Genomic DNA, 14,689 nt, shown 5'->3' on the forward strand with positions numbered 1-14,689 from the left:
AAAAGGCCAAAAATAAATTTAAAAAAAAAAAAAAAAAAACCAACATGAACAACCCTGGTCAACAAAAAGCTATCCGAGAACATAAAAAGCAAAAAATTCAATTCCACGATTAGGCCAGTCTAGTGAATATAACGGATTCGTCCATCAAACGTCAGACGTGGGATTCCTGCACGACTCTATCAGAGAATGTCTGGTAATGTTCCATATAGTCAGTATCTATTGATCAGGACAAAAACACAAGATATCCGTGGCAGAAGTCGGTTTCCCATGAGCTCTGACAATGTGCCAAGACCTGTAGAAGTGAACACCAATAATTGTATGGTCTTATCAAAAAATGTATTGGAAGAGTCGTCTTTTTATTAGAAAGAAATACATGATTTTTCCTGGAATAAAATATCTGGTTTCTTACAAATCAATTACATGGAGATATATTTAGAAAGCAGCATAAGCCTAAAATATCAATATAGCTTGATATTAAAACCACAGAAAATTATCAATGAAAATATTCTGATTTGGTTGGAGCAAAACCTTGGAGCTTCCAGGAGGGCGTTGAAACACATCATTAATTTTATTTCTTTGACAATCCTTTATATAAAAAGCTAGCTTATCTCATTTTCATCCCTATAATTCACAATGAACTGTTCCAGCCAAAGATTTGGGAGACTCCATATTTGTCTTCTTGGGTAGATATTGCAACATATTTGCTCTATTTTGAGTAATATAAATCTGATCAGATTGTTATTACTGGACATTATCTTGATATTCAGTCTTAATTAAAAGTACGGTATCTCAAAGCATACAGCAAAACAACTAATATCAACTTTTATATCATTAAATTTCAGTAAATCTAACTCCCACCTTATCCAGTTAATTTCCCCTACCTTTTCATTTCATGACAGGACAAACAAAAACACAAAAACATCACTCCTCAAGCCAAATGGTCGTTAGAATTACCTTGTGTATCAATTAATTTTACGTCCAATCATTAATCTAATCAGAACAAGGTAACCGCGTCACCTAAATTATATCACACACAAAAATTGTCACATTGGATTACAAAGACAGCCATGATGGTACCAAAAGGGTTAGGCGGCCTTGGCAAGGAGGATTTTATTATCAGAATCCTGCAGCTAATTCTGCCTGGTTTGCAAATCAATTTCCTACGGTCCGTGAGGCATAATTTTTATCATTTTTTATTGTACCCCGATGTCTGCTGAAGCAAGATATTAAAGAGAAGCTAATGACATGGAAGGTCTCCAGGAGAAAAGACGTCTGGACATCTTAACTTGGTTATTAGTAAACATCACAGTTTATTTTAGAGGGGTAGATGTGGGATGTGGACGTGGTAGGGTACAGGCAAAAGTTTTCCCCAACACTCCCCACAGACAAAAGCCCCTTAGGATATAAGTCCCTAGGACAAAAGCCCCTAAGGATATAAGTCCCTAGGACAAAAGCCCCTAAGGACATAAGTCCCTAGGACAAAGGCCCCTTAGGACATAAGTCCCTACAACTAAAGCCCTTTAGGACATAAGTCCCTATGACTAAAGCCCTTTAGGACATAAGTCCCTATGACTAAAGCCCTTTAGGACATAAGTGTCTAGGACAAAGGCCCCTTAGGACATAAGTCCCTAGGACCAAAAGCTCCCTAGGACATCAGTCCCTAGGACCAAAATCCCTCCATATTTCATAAAATGCTGAGTAGACAGCTTCAGGGACTGATGATAATGATTATGATGATGATGATGAACAATGTCACATATATGGTAGAGACTTTTGTCCTATCCTCAATTAATATGAGGGAGCTTATTCTCTTTGTAATTGGTGGTTTTTGTTTACCCTCGATCCCTACACACCACGCCCATGTGTCATATGTCAAATTAATTATGAAGAAAAATAACGCTACCTATTTCAGTTATTTCAATTTAAAAAATATACTTAGTGGAAACTATGACTAAACTTTTTAAAGTTTTTATCAACTTTTTTATCTAAACATTGAAAAGGTTCATAAAATTTTTTCAAAGACCCCTATCAATTGGAGCCCTAATTACTGCAAACAATTTTCTTATTTTCACAGAGACTTAATTTTATGGTTTCATACCTAACTATTTTTAAAGGCAATTTAAATTCAACCTGTTTGACTCGTTTTCACAGCAAATGAATTTCATGATTTCTTTAATTCACGAATTATATGAAATTCAACTACATGCTAAAAATAAGTTAGCATACCCATTCATTCCGTCTTTGTATGTTACAGAGCTAGCTCTCATGCAAGTAGGTATCAATTGAGACATCATTGTTTTGTGAGCACAATTCATGGAGTTTTCTCTGAAAAGAATGACATTATGCTCACAAACACACAATCAATACCTACCACAAGGGCAGATAACTCTGTAATATGCAAAAATGGAATGATATGTGGATTTCAAACTCACACAGACAAATTGAGGACTACAGTGTTAGAATTATTCATACTGATCTTATATTTGACCATCTTGGTGTCTTTTTAAGTGCCATGAAATCGAGACATTTTTACAAGAGTAAACAACTTTATAATCCTTTATGTACAATATTTTGTGTTTTTTGTTACTTTCAACAAATTTGCATGAAAACATAACTTCACAATAAAGAGTTTTTATTGACAATTTTGCAATTTCGACCTAATAAGCGCCTCCATCCCTATAAGCGTCCCTCTTATTTTTTAGGCTTCAATTTCATTCACATGTAATTTGAATTAAATGCAGACTGAAAATATGAACACTTTGATGGTTTTCTTACCTATTTCTTTTGTGAATTGATTTATGGCTTCATTTGTAGAGTAATCTTATGAAAGGCAAGTCCAAAACTATTTCTATTAAGGGCCCCCTGAGTTGCTTCAGTAACCTTGGCGCTTATTGTGTCGAATACGGTATATATACAGTTTTTACAATTCATTGCAAAACATTTGAAATACAATTTCCCATTTGAGCTATTTCGCGAAATTACGCAAAAATTGCATCAAGATCATTTAAAATAAAATGGTTTTCGGCAAATCTGATCCAAATTCCTTTTGGTTTTGAGTTCTGTGATGATTATGTTCTACGATTACAAACATTGACATGATTCAGATTACCAACATCTCCGTGATAGATTTGAAACCACTATCCCACACGGATTACAAACATCTCTCTTATATAGATTTCAAACACTGACATGATTCAGATTAACAAACTTCTCACTGATAGATTTTAAACAGCTCTCTGACACGGATTACAATGGCAAACATCTGTGTGATACAGATTACAAACACCCACAGGAATCAATGACTCCACAGACCTTGATTAAACAAAGAGGGCTTAATAAACCAGACAGTTTTACACAAACAGCATCAATATCCATGTCCTTAACAACACATGCAATATCATTATACTATACATCATATATATACAATAATATAAATGTGTCATATAGTTGGCCTGATATATGGCATTCATCTCTATATTGATTAGATTTCCAGTAATTAATTATTCAAATAGTGTCTGTCTGTGTTGTCCTATAGTTTATAGGTATGATCCTCTGACTGACTGGAGCTATGTATGTTCGCATGTTCTGCAGGATTAATCATTTCCATCGATAGATATTACATGTAATTTACAGTTAGGTTCAATATAGTAGTATACTCAATGGGACTGTACCGCTCGCCTTATTTCGATTGGTTAGGATGAATTTAAATTTTCTTTATTGATGTTGCATTCTCACTAACATAGATTGGCTCTTTAAAGGCTAGCAGTAGCATTTTGTCATACATTCAGGGTCATCAAAGGAGATCGATGTCCAAGTTTAAGGAGGTAAAGTAAAGCCAAAGTACCTGAAGCAAAACCATAGACCAGTATGTTTAATACCTGATAATGTTGAACTACATTATAATAATTTTTTTTGCCACCACAGCTCAGATGTAAAAGTTGTCCGACTCCATAAACACTTGCCCACCAAAGGCGCGCAGGTAGAATATCAGGCACTTTAACCACTTAGCCACCAAATCTCAAATGTTATTTAGCCACATAGCCACCACAGTTGTCTGACATATAAACACAGTAATTCTGTACTACTTAATTTGACCACCATCATACCTCACTTGCTCCTTACATAAATTTCGTTCCTCAACTTAATCATTTTGTTGTTTTTCTCTTTGTTTATTTTTCAAATATATATTCTTCGGTTTTTGTACAAAGTGTTTGCATTTACGTTGTCTCCATACCTTTTTTAAAAAAGAAATGAAAAGGACCCCACTTTTTATGGCGCTAGCTTAGCCCATTCAAATAATTCAGAGGGACCTCATTTTATCTGAAAACAAACCTATTTATGATACATCCAGCAGGAACTCTGAGTGATTCTAACTGTGTCAATGTGTCTTTTTTATTCTATGTACAATGATTACATGATTGTCCCCATCTGTTCTCAGAACGATCTATATAGTGATGTGTCTGTCACCTCGTTACAGCACTATAAATATTAGGACAATTAACACCTAGGGTATATATATAAGTCATTACAATTAGTGAGCTAATTGTGGTATATATATAGAGCTAATTGTGGTATATATATAACACAACAGTCTTTAGTATCTGACCTTGGATCAATCTCCTAACACCTTTTCTCTACATCAGAAACTATTCACTATCTATACCCTATCCAATAACAACTGTAGGTACAAAAAAAACATAGATTATTTCATCCTTGGGAGTCAATTGTACATTTTCACTTCACCAGGATACTGTAGGTAGCTTACTGTATTTGTACATTTTGCTTGATAATTACTCCACAATCATCACTAAAGTATCTAGGACTCGTAGTTATTGACAAGAAGTCATTGAAAGAATGAAGCCTATTTGACCCCTGTAACATTGAATTAAGATCAAGGTCATTCATTTGAACAATTTTAGTAACTGTTCATCCCAGCATGCTACGACCAAAGGTCGGGTCTCTTGCCATTGGCAACTTATTGGTATCTTCAATAGAACTAAAACTGTAAGCCAATGACTGACTAATACCCCCTTTTTCTTCTTATTTGATTAATAGAGGTGTCCGACTTGTTCTTGAAAAAATATCATGGTCACAGGAAATGTACAAGTTGTCCGATTACTATGGGGACCAAAATTAAATAAAGAAAAAAAAAAAAAAAAAAAATACATGCATGTCTACACATGGTCCTAAACATCACTGCCAAGTTTCATTGAAATCAAAGACAATCCAGTAGTAGTTTAGAAGGAGATGTTCAGACAAATTTTGAAACCTGTGTATAGTGACCTGGTTTCCATGGCAACCCAAATTTCGACAAACAAAAACCTGCATGCACATCTACACATGGTCCCCAACAATCTTTCAGGTCAAGTTTCCACTCTGATTGATTTTCGGATCAGTGCAGGCAGATTTCAATATCCCAGGCCGTGGTCAGAGAATCTCTCCAATTAGATACATCTTAAAATAGCTGACGTAAAAATCTATCGAAAAAACCCAGCAAAATATTGATTAGGCACAAGCACCGATCTTGGTTGTCGGTCTGTTCCTGGTCATCAAAACTCTTAATCAATAAAGTATATACATTATATATCCATCGATCGGGATGGCCATATCAAGTTGATCTATAGTTCCCATCGTCTATTCTCAAGAAAAGTACTAGGTACTCAATCCAATAACTAGTAGTCTTTTTCTGTAGGTGCCTGAGAAAGAAGTCAAAGAGATCTTTCTTGTAGAGCTAAAAACTAAAGAGTCAAAGAGATCTTTCTTGTAGAGCTAAAAACTAAAAAGTCAAAGAAATATATCTTGTAGAACTAAATACAAAAGAGTCACAGAAATACTTCTTGTAGATCTTTCTTGTAGAGCTAAAAACTTAAGAGTCAAAGAGATCTTTCTTGTAGAGCTAAAAACTAAAGAGTCAAAGAGATCTTTCTTGTAGAGCTAAAAACTAAAGAGTCAAAGAGATCTTTCTTGTAGAGCTAAAAACTAAAGAGTCAAAGAGATCTTTCTTGTAGAGCTAAAAACTAAAGAGTCAAAGAGATCTTTCTTGTAGAGCTAAAAACTAAAGAGTCAAAGAGATCTTTCTTGTAGAGCTTAAAACTAAAGAGTCAAAGAGATCTTTTTTGTAGAGCTAAAAACTAAAGAGTCAAAGAGATCTTTCTTGTAGAGCTAAAAACTTGATGTCCTCCATCTTTATCGTGTAACAGGGGAGATAAAGATGTTACAAGCGACCTGAGTGTTACTCTGGACATAGCTGGATGCTTTACCAATTGAGCTATCTGGTCAACAATGGTTGACTCAGTCCAGTCACTCCACACCCCTCATCCACCTCAACAACACACAACTGCAGGTTGATGGTTTTTCTCCAGGTACTCCAACTTTCCTCCAACATCTACACCTGACATGTCCTTCAATGACCCTGGTTGATAATTAGGACATCAAACTAGCACCATAAAGGTACATGAAAGTAGAGCATTTAATCTACCAGGCAATCATAACCACGATCTAAACACAGCCTAATTGTTCATTTGGGTGCTCTGTATTTTAAATGTGCTACAGAAATAGCAAATAAAGATGATTAAAACTGCACAAAGATTTTGCATTTCAGATTGACATTTCCCTGAAAAAAGACCTATTTTAAGTGCTTTAACCAGCAAAAATTGGAAATTTAAACACTCTCAAATTTACAGGTTCATTACTGGTGAAGCCAAACAAATTGAAGAATCCAGCGGAATTCAATCACATTAGAGTAACGATTCGACAAACTAGTCAAGCAATCCCAAGGCTCCAAAAACAGCCTCTGATGTGTTGTCAATGTATCATTGTTACAGTGGAGAGGCTAACAAATTATCTGCTTTGTACAACTGTGTCTGTTAAACAAGATGTCTATTGGGCCTGTTCTTGAGGCTGAAAAATTATCTGCCCTGTACAACTGTGTGTCTGTTCAACAAGAGGTCTATTGGGCCTGTTCTTGAGGCTAACAAATTATCTGCTCTGTTAAACTGTGTGTCTGTTAAACAAGAGGTCCATTGGGCCTATCCTTGAGGCTAACAAATTATCTGCTCTGTACAACTGTGTGTCTGTTAAACAAGAGGTCTATTGGGCCTCTCCTTGAGGCTAACAAATTATCTGCTCTGTACAACTGTGTGTCTGTTAAACAAGAGGTCCATTGGGCCTGTCCTTAAGGCTAACAAATTATCTGCTTTGTACTACTGTGTGTCTATTAAACAAGAGGCCCATTGGGCCTGACCTTGAGGGTAACAAATTATCTGCTCTGTACAACTGTGTTTGTTAAACAAGAGGCCCATTGGGCCTGTCCTTGAGGCTAACAAATTATCTGCTCTGTACTGTGTGTCTGTTAAACAAGAGGTCCATTGGGCCTGTTCTTGAGGCTAACAAATTATCTGCTCTGTACAACTGTGTGTCTGTTAAACAAGAGGTCCATTGGGCCTGTCCTTGAGGCTAACAAATTATCTGCTCTGTACAACTGTGTGTCTGTTCAACAAGAGGTTCATTGGGCCTGTCCTTGAGGCTAACAAATTTTCTGCTCTGTACAACTGTGTGTCTGTTAAACAAGAGGTCTATTGGGCCTGTCCTTGAGGCTAACAAATTGTCTGCTCTGTACAACTGTGTGTCTGTTTAACAAGAGGTCCATTGGGCCTGTCCCTGAGGCTAACAAATTGTCTGCTCTGTACAACTGTGTGTCTGTTAAACAAGAGGTCTATTGGGCCTGTCCTTGAGGCTAACAAATTATCTGCTCTGTACAACTGTGTGTCTGTTAAACAAGAGGTCCATTGGGCCTGTCCTTGAGGCTAACAAATTATCTGTTCTGTACAACTGTGTGTCTGTTCAACAAGAGTTCTATTGGGCCTGTCCTTGAGTGTATTTCTGTTGAACAGAATAATAGGCCTGCTGTATAGTAATCTCCCTCTCTGTTTGGGAATCGAAAAACACATTGATTTAAAGACTTAGATGGAACTGTCATCCAGGAGAATAATCTATACCCCCTGCTCAAAATCTTCTTCACCCCAATACCCCTACAAACATGCCAAACAGCTGATGCCAAAGATTTCAGATTTACTTATTCCAGTCTTAACTAGAACAGGAGGCCAACTTATTCTCTTATTGTGCTTTTTAGGAAATTTGACCTCCGTGACCTTGAATGAAGAATGAAGCTTATATATATATGTCACAAGCACATTTTCAGGTATATTTTGAGCATTTTCGTTTATCAAAAACTGTATCTAAATGTCAATCATGCTTTTGATTTCTCATGGTAAGCACAATCTCCTGTAAAAAAAAAAAAAAAAAAAAAACTTAAATTTATTGACCATTTCAATAATAACAAAGAACCTCCCCCTTAATATAACAAATATCGACCAATACATCTATCTGCATTGTTGATTTTGTATGCTTGGTCAGTCGCACAACAACATCAATCAGGTGTGACACAAATAAACACACCTGATGGTTCATATCAGGTAATACCAGGCAACTAAAAGTGATCACCGCTTTTATAAACTTTAATAAATTAATCATTTTGAAGCAATTAATTTTTTTCCTAACTTTTTATCAATTTATTTATTGAATCATGCACTGATCAATTTCTCTTCAATCACAAAATTGCAATTGCAACAGTAAATGGATAATTTGCATTAATACAAAGTCGGCTTACTGACGAGGCTGTAAATTACTCAATATGCTTCCCCAGGTAATTGGGTTGATATTGTTATCCTTTTAAAGGCTATGGTCATTTAACTCATTCACCCTGAAGATGGATTTGAACTCTTCCTGATTCAAAGGATGGAACAGTTCATTATGGATTTTCAGGGGTGTTCAGGATGCACCATCCATAGTTTTCATTTTAGAGGATTTTTAGAACCAAGGTTGGCAGTGTATTCCAACCCATGATCTAAGGTCTGTAGCCACACCAATCTTGGATGTAGGGCAAATAATTTGTAGTCATGAATGTGAAAATGAACTGCAGAGGAGAAAATGTAAATTGTGGTTCGAACCCAGGACGTCCGAACACTACCCAGATACTTATTACTTATTAAGCTACCTGGTCAATAATGATCAACCCAGTCCTTTTCTGATACACTCTTTTCTCATAGACTTCATCCTTAAAGACAGTCACACAAGAGATCCTTATACCACCATGGGTATTTAGTATGTAACACGACAGGCGTTATAACTTATACTGTAGCAGACAGACTGGGGCTGTCATACTAGAAGCGAGGCTAAGGCAGCCTGAACAAACTGATGCAGACATATGCACACTTTGGTTTAACATACTTGCCAACTTTTAAATTCTCATGGGGGAGAAAGTGCGTGAACGACTCCAACCAAAACATGCATCGCGCGCGCTGAAAATTTTGCGTAAATCAAGGGGAGATAATATTAATTATTATAAAGAAAAGTTTTTGTTTCTTTTTTTTCTATCTAATGCAGTGTATATGCAAATATATATAAATGTACTCTCTTTTTATCTAAAATAGTAGTCTGCCCAAATATAATTTAGAAATTAAGCAGGCGAAAACTTAAGACAGAATAAAAAATATCATAACTTGATTAAAATTTAAATTATAAAGAATCAGAATTTATTTAAAAATGTTATGTTCTTCATTAAATGTAAAATGCATATACATGTGAAGAGTTAATATGGCTGATAGTACAATATTAATGTTACAAATATTTCATTTCTTTTTTGAAAATTGTATTTAAATAAATACTGCATAAATTTTAGATCAAATTCCAGAGTAAGCTTATACAATGTATCTATTATCATATACCAATTAATGAATGTTTAGTCCTGACTTTGTGAACCGATTCACATCACAGAAAATGATGGAACAACTCCGAGTAAAAACAAGAAAACATGCGTAATTTTCTTTGATCAATTTAGAATTGAATGCATTTAAAATGATTAAAACAGTCCCAGCAACACGATTGTATGACGATTGGCACCTTAACTGCTTGTCTTGATTGCTTAGGGACTGCTATCGTTAGTCCTTTAAATGTTATACACACGGGTCATTCATTAATGTTAATAAATTAACGCATGTTCTCTGTTCTCACTTTTTATCTCCAATTACAAACAACTCACTGTCTCCCATAAGGATGATCCAGCAACGTCTGTTTCAGATCTAGTCCGTTCTATTCGGCATTGTTTATGTTTTCTCTGTCCATAAATTCCCCCGTCATAATTCACTGTCCGTATGTGAGTGGTTAACTTCAAAGAACTTGATTGGGAAGCCACATAATAAAAAAGCGTTTTAATAACCATACTGACCTTCCAACTCAAAACAGATGACTGCTTTGACCTACCAGATAATCAGAGGCCTAATTTGGATTAAAATTAATGTGTTTATTATTTTCTTTTTTTTTTTTTTTTTTTTTTTTGCCGGAGGGTTGTTTCTATACCTCAAGTCAAATGAACGTGTCAGGTATCTTTAGGGTCCAGTGAACAGGACATTAGACGCGACACCTAACTGTACATGTGCTTACCGGACAAGTGTTCTCTCTGCCAGGGGTCGAAAGGGGCTCTATACGGGTTTTGATAGATGGCTTTCAAAACCCGGGAGAATACTGTCTTTTTGAACAATACGATCGGGAAACCGTGATAGGGAGTCTGTAAATCGGGAATTTTCCCGACAGAATCGGGAAAGTTGGCAAGTACTGGTTTAAAAGTACTCCCATAATACCTGAGATATGCAAGGCTCTTGGAAGCTGATACTAAATATAACCTAACATTGTCTATTCAAACTCAATTATCATTTAATGACCGATATTGTACATAAATCAAGCTTTCAGTTTGACATATTATATGCAGGGGTGATCAAATTGATGGCGACTTACGCTATTTATATACTTTAAGATTACATTTTTTCCTGGGTGTATTGAAGGTTATGAAAATAGAAGGCACATAGAGCTTAAAGCTTATTATCAGGCTTGTGGCACATTGAGGGACTTCAATGGCTTATTATACCAGACATGGGCTAGCGCTCGTATTATTAAGATTGATATTATATGGGAAGACAAATGGACTTACTCTCAGATATTTTTGAGCATAATTACAGCATTGAGGATAAAGAATGGAGGCCTTTTATATTACCACATTCTACCCAATAAGCCCCCATGTCCTTGTAAGAGCCCCTTCCCATTTTCGGGGCCTCTATTTCACTTTCCCAGGCATATATATAGACAATAACTACACAAAACTGTATAGATTTGCAACAATTTCGTCTTATAAGAACCTTTTCATTTTTTTCCAATTCTTAAATCCCAGGGCGCTTATTGGGTCGAATACAGTAAATGAAGCTAAATATTCATTCTGATTAAAATGTAGATCTTATTCTCACTTTATTTCCTTATGGGTTTGATAAAATCTGTATACTATAGGGGTCACATTCTGGTGAACTTTTGGATTGACTGATCAAAATACTACCTCAAAACCTTGACAGCGGATTTCAGGAGACAAATAGCTTGCAGAGCTTGTAAAATACTTTTCATCGATGAAGTTATTTCATTCACAGAGAATGATATAGCTACATGCACATATACTCGTTGTGATGAAAAGTGTTCATTGAGACATTAATAACCGGATGGTGAATATGTATTTACTTAATTTACTTATCTAAGTTAATTTTTTCTTCTTATGTGAAAAAAGTTTGACTTACAAAGACTGTTTTCACTGATAATAGCATCCAGGGTACTTAAAAATTGTAACAAAAGGGGCGCTTATTAGGGAATAAGATTGTTATATCAATCAGATAAGAGGGTCACAGACAACTTCAACTGCTTCTCCAGAAGAGGTGAGGGGCGCTAATTTAAAGGTGGATACTGAGTAAGTCAAATTTTACTTAAGTCTGTTTTGAACAATGAGGACCTGATGTATAAGGTACATAAATAAAAGGTCACCAGAACAAATATTTAGTTGGCTTTCAGAAATCTCTGCAAAATTCCATAAAATTTGCTTCAGTAGCTTTGGAGAAGAAGTTCATTATGTAAATTGTTAATGGACACAGTATGCATAACAACAGACAAAAGGCAATTAGAATATAGGCACTTTGAGACTTTGTCTCAGGTGACCTAAAATACATTATCTAAGTTGGGACTCTAATACAGGACCGTCAACCTGTATCCAGATACACCAGTGACACCACTAATTAAGCTTTCTGAACACTCCTGGCAAGCCTCCCCCTCCAGAGTCCTCTCCAATTCCCTTTCACATGGTATTGATTGTAAACATGTATTGTATTCAGCCCCATCAATTTTACATTACATATTAGCATTCTAATACATAGCATTGATACCTTATAATACTGAAGTAAATATCAATACTATGTGAATTGGGCTTATAAATTACACACTCAGAAAGCTTTCTGAATTTTCATATTTAGTAACTACAAATGCAATCTTACCGTCAATGCTCCAGATCCCAAACCATTGATGACCATCGACACACATACATATATATCTCTCTATATCCTGGTTAATTATATATATATACTATAGCACTAGAACGCTTCTCGCTTCACGGTTGATGACAAACATCCACTCACCGTAATCTCACTCCAACCTGTGGTTCCGGTTTCTGACTTTGCTGACGCTGAATCAGGAATTACAGCCAAACATGTGCTTCTAGGCGGACCAATCCACTTGTTCTGTGGCTGTCAATGAGCAGATTCCATTTACTTGTAACAGGGGTTAGAGGCTACAGTGGTTCTTCCTTGGAGTGGTTCGAGAGTATTGATCTCCGACCACATTATGAATACCAACTGTCAATGATGGGAGGCTATTGATTGGAGGCTGCTTCCGTGCGTACAACTTGTTACCGATCTACCAATATTGATCCCTATATACACTGGTCCTCCTGTATTGACTCGTTATAAATATTGACGAGCATCATGTAAATGGAAAGTATTAGGTTTATATATAGTACATGACCAGCCATTGAGAAAGCACCTGTTTAATTGGAGGTGTTAATGAACCTGAGAACTCGATGGGAAATGTGTCACCATTATATAATATCTTTTTATCCTGGGGCTCTGGTAGTTTGTTTGTTCATAGATTGTGTACTTTTATCTACTTATAAATGGTGATTTGAGAAGATGGTCAAGAGTAAAGCCAGAGTCTTGAAGAAAGCTACCAACCTACAATATTTCCAGGCACCTTCCTATATATTGGCCTTGCAACCAGAGTTGCATCAAAGACTAGTTGTAGAAAGTCTTGCATATGAACCATTAGGTTGCCAGGTGTATCTTTTTCTTTAAAAAGATTAACATATTTGTCCATTGTGTATAGAAACAACAGAAATTGAGACTACCTTTTATATTCTCCATTATTTACCCAGGTAAATGTTTTATATTATTTACCCAGGTAAATATTCTTTATTATTTATCCAGGTAAATATTCTCCATTATTTACCCAGGTAAATATTCTCCATTATTTACCCAGGTAAATGTTCTATATTATTTACCCAGGTAAATATTCTCCATTATTTACCCAGGTAAATATTCTTTATCATTTATCCAGGTAAATGTTCTCAATTATTTACCAAGTAAATATTCTCTATTATTTACCCAGGTGAACGTTCTCCATTATTTACCCAGGTAAATGTTCTATATCATTTACCCAGGTAAATGTTCTATATTATTACCCAGGTAAATGTTCTCCATTATTGACCCAGGTAAATGTTCTCCATTATTGACCCCGGTAAATGTTCTCCATTATTTACCAAGTAAATGTATATTCTCTATTATTTACCGAGGTAAATGGTCTCCAGGTAAATGTTCCCTATTATTTACCAGATAAATGTTTAATGGAGATCCAGATTGTAAAAAATCAATCAGCGTTAACCAGAATGAATGAGTTTTCATTCACAGTATGTGATTGATTAAGCACATTGTACAGCGCTCACACATTCGCTCAATAGTCAAGATTTCTAATCACTTTCCTTGAGCATTCAATTCCCCTGCAACTTCCATATAGATTTTTGAAATGCAGGAATCAATAAAACAAACGCATCTTTTAAAGTTGAAATATAAGTCATCATGCAATACGACCGATAATACAAACTCACTGTATAGATAAAATGAAATTCAGTCTATATAAATTGTAATGATCTTCATCTGTTATACACATGTGTAACATATGTATCCGGCTGCAAACCTGTCTATAAACACCACCTTTAAGGGAAAAGCAAACCTGTCTATAAAGACCACCTGTGAGGGGGAAAGCAAACTTGCATAAAATGAGTTTGTCTATCATAACCGCCTGTAAGGGAAAAACAAACCTTTCTATAAAGACCGTCTGTAAGGGAAGAACAAACCTGAAAAACAAACCTTTCTATAAAGACCACCTGTAAGGGAAAAACAAACCTTTCTATAAAGACCACCTGTAAGGGAAAAACAAACCTGTCTATAAAGACCACCTGTAAGGGAAAAACAAACCTTTCTATAAAGACCACATGTTAGGGGAAAAAACAAACCTTTCTATAAAGACCAACTGTAAGAAAAAAAACAAACCTGTCTATTAAACGACCACATGTAAGGGAAAAACAAACCTTTCTATAAAGACCACCTGTAAGGGAAAAACAAACCTTTCTATAAAGACCATCTGTAAAGGAAAAACAAACCTGTCTATAAAGACCACATGTAAGGGAAAAACAAACCTTTCTATAAAGACCATCTGT

At 35.6% G+C, this 14,689-nt stretch overlaps 1 protein-coding gene across 2 annotated transcripts in view; it reads right to left on the minus strand.

Annotated features, from left to right (window-relative positions):
- The window catches only part of LOC138304767 (synapsin-like), a 141,749-nt gene extending 129,020 nt beyond the window's left edge, over positions 1-12,729 (minus strand). The window contains exon 1 of one of the 2 annotated variants that reach the window (XM_069245025.1): positions 12,558-12,729. The gene's annotated coding sequence lies outside the window, so the exon portion shown is untranslated. The other variant, XM_069245026.1, reaches the window with a different exon arrangement.
- Between the last annotated feature and the right edge of the window lie 1,960 nt (positions 12,730-14,689).

This window comes from Argopecten irradians, chromosome 12, assembly GCF_041381155.1.
Source record: "Argopecten irradians isolate NY chromosome 12, Ai_NY, whole genome shotgun sequence".
In the NCBI taxonomy this organism is placed as follows: domain Eukaryota; kingdom Metazoa; phylum Mollusca; class Bivalvia; order Pectinida; family Pectinidae; genus Argopecten; species Argopecten irradians.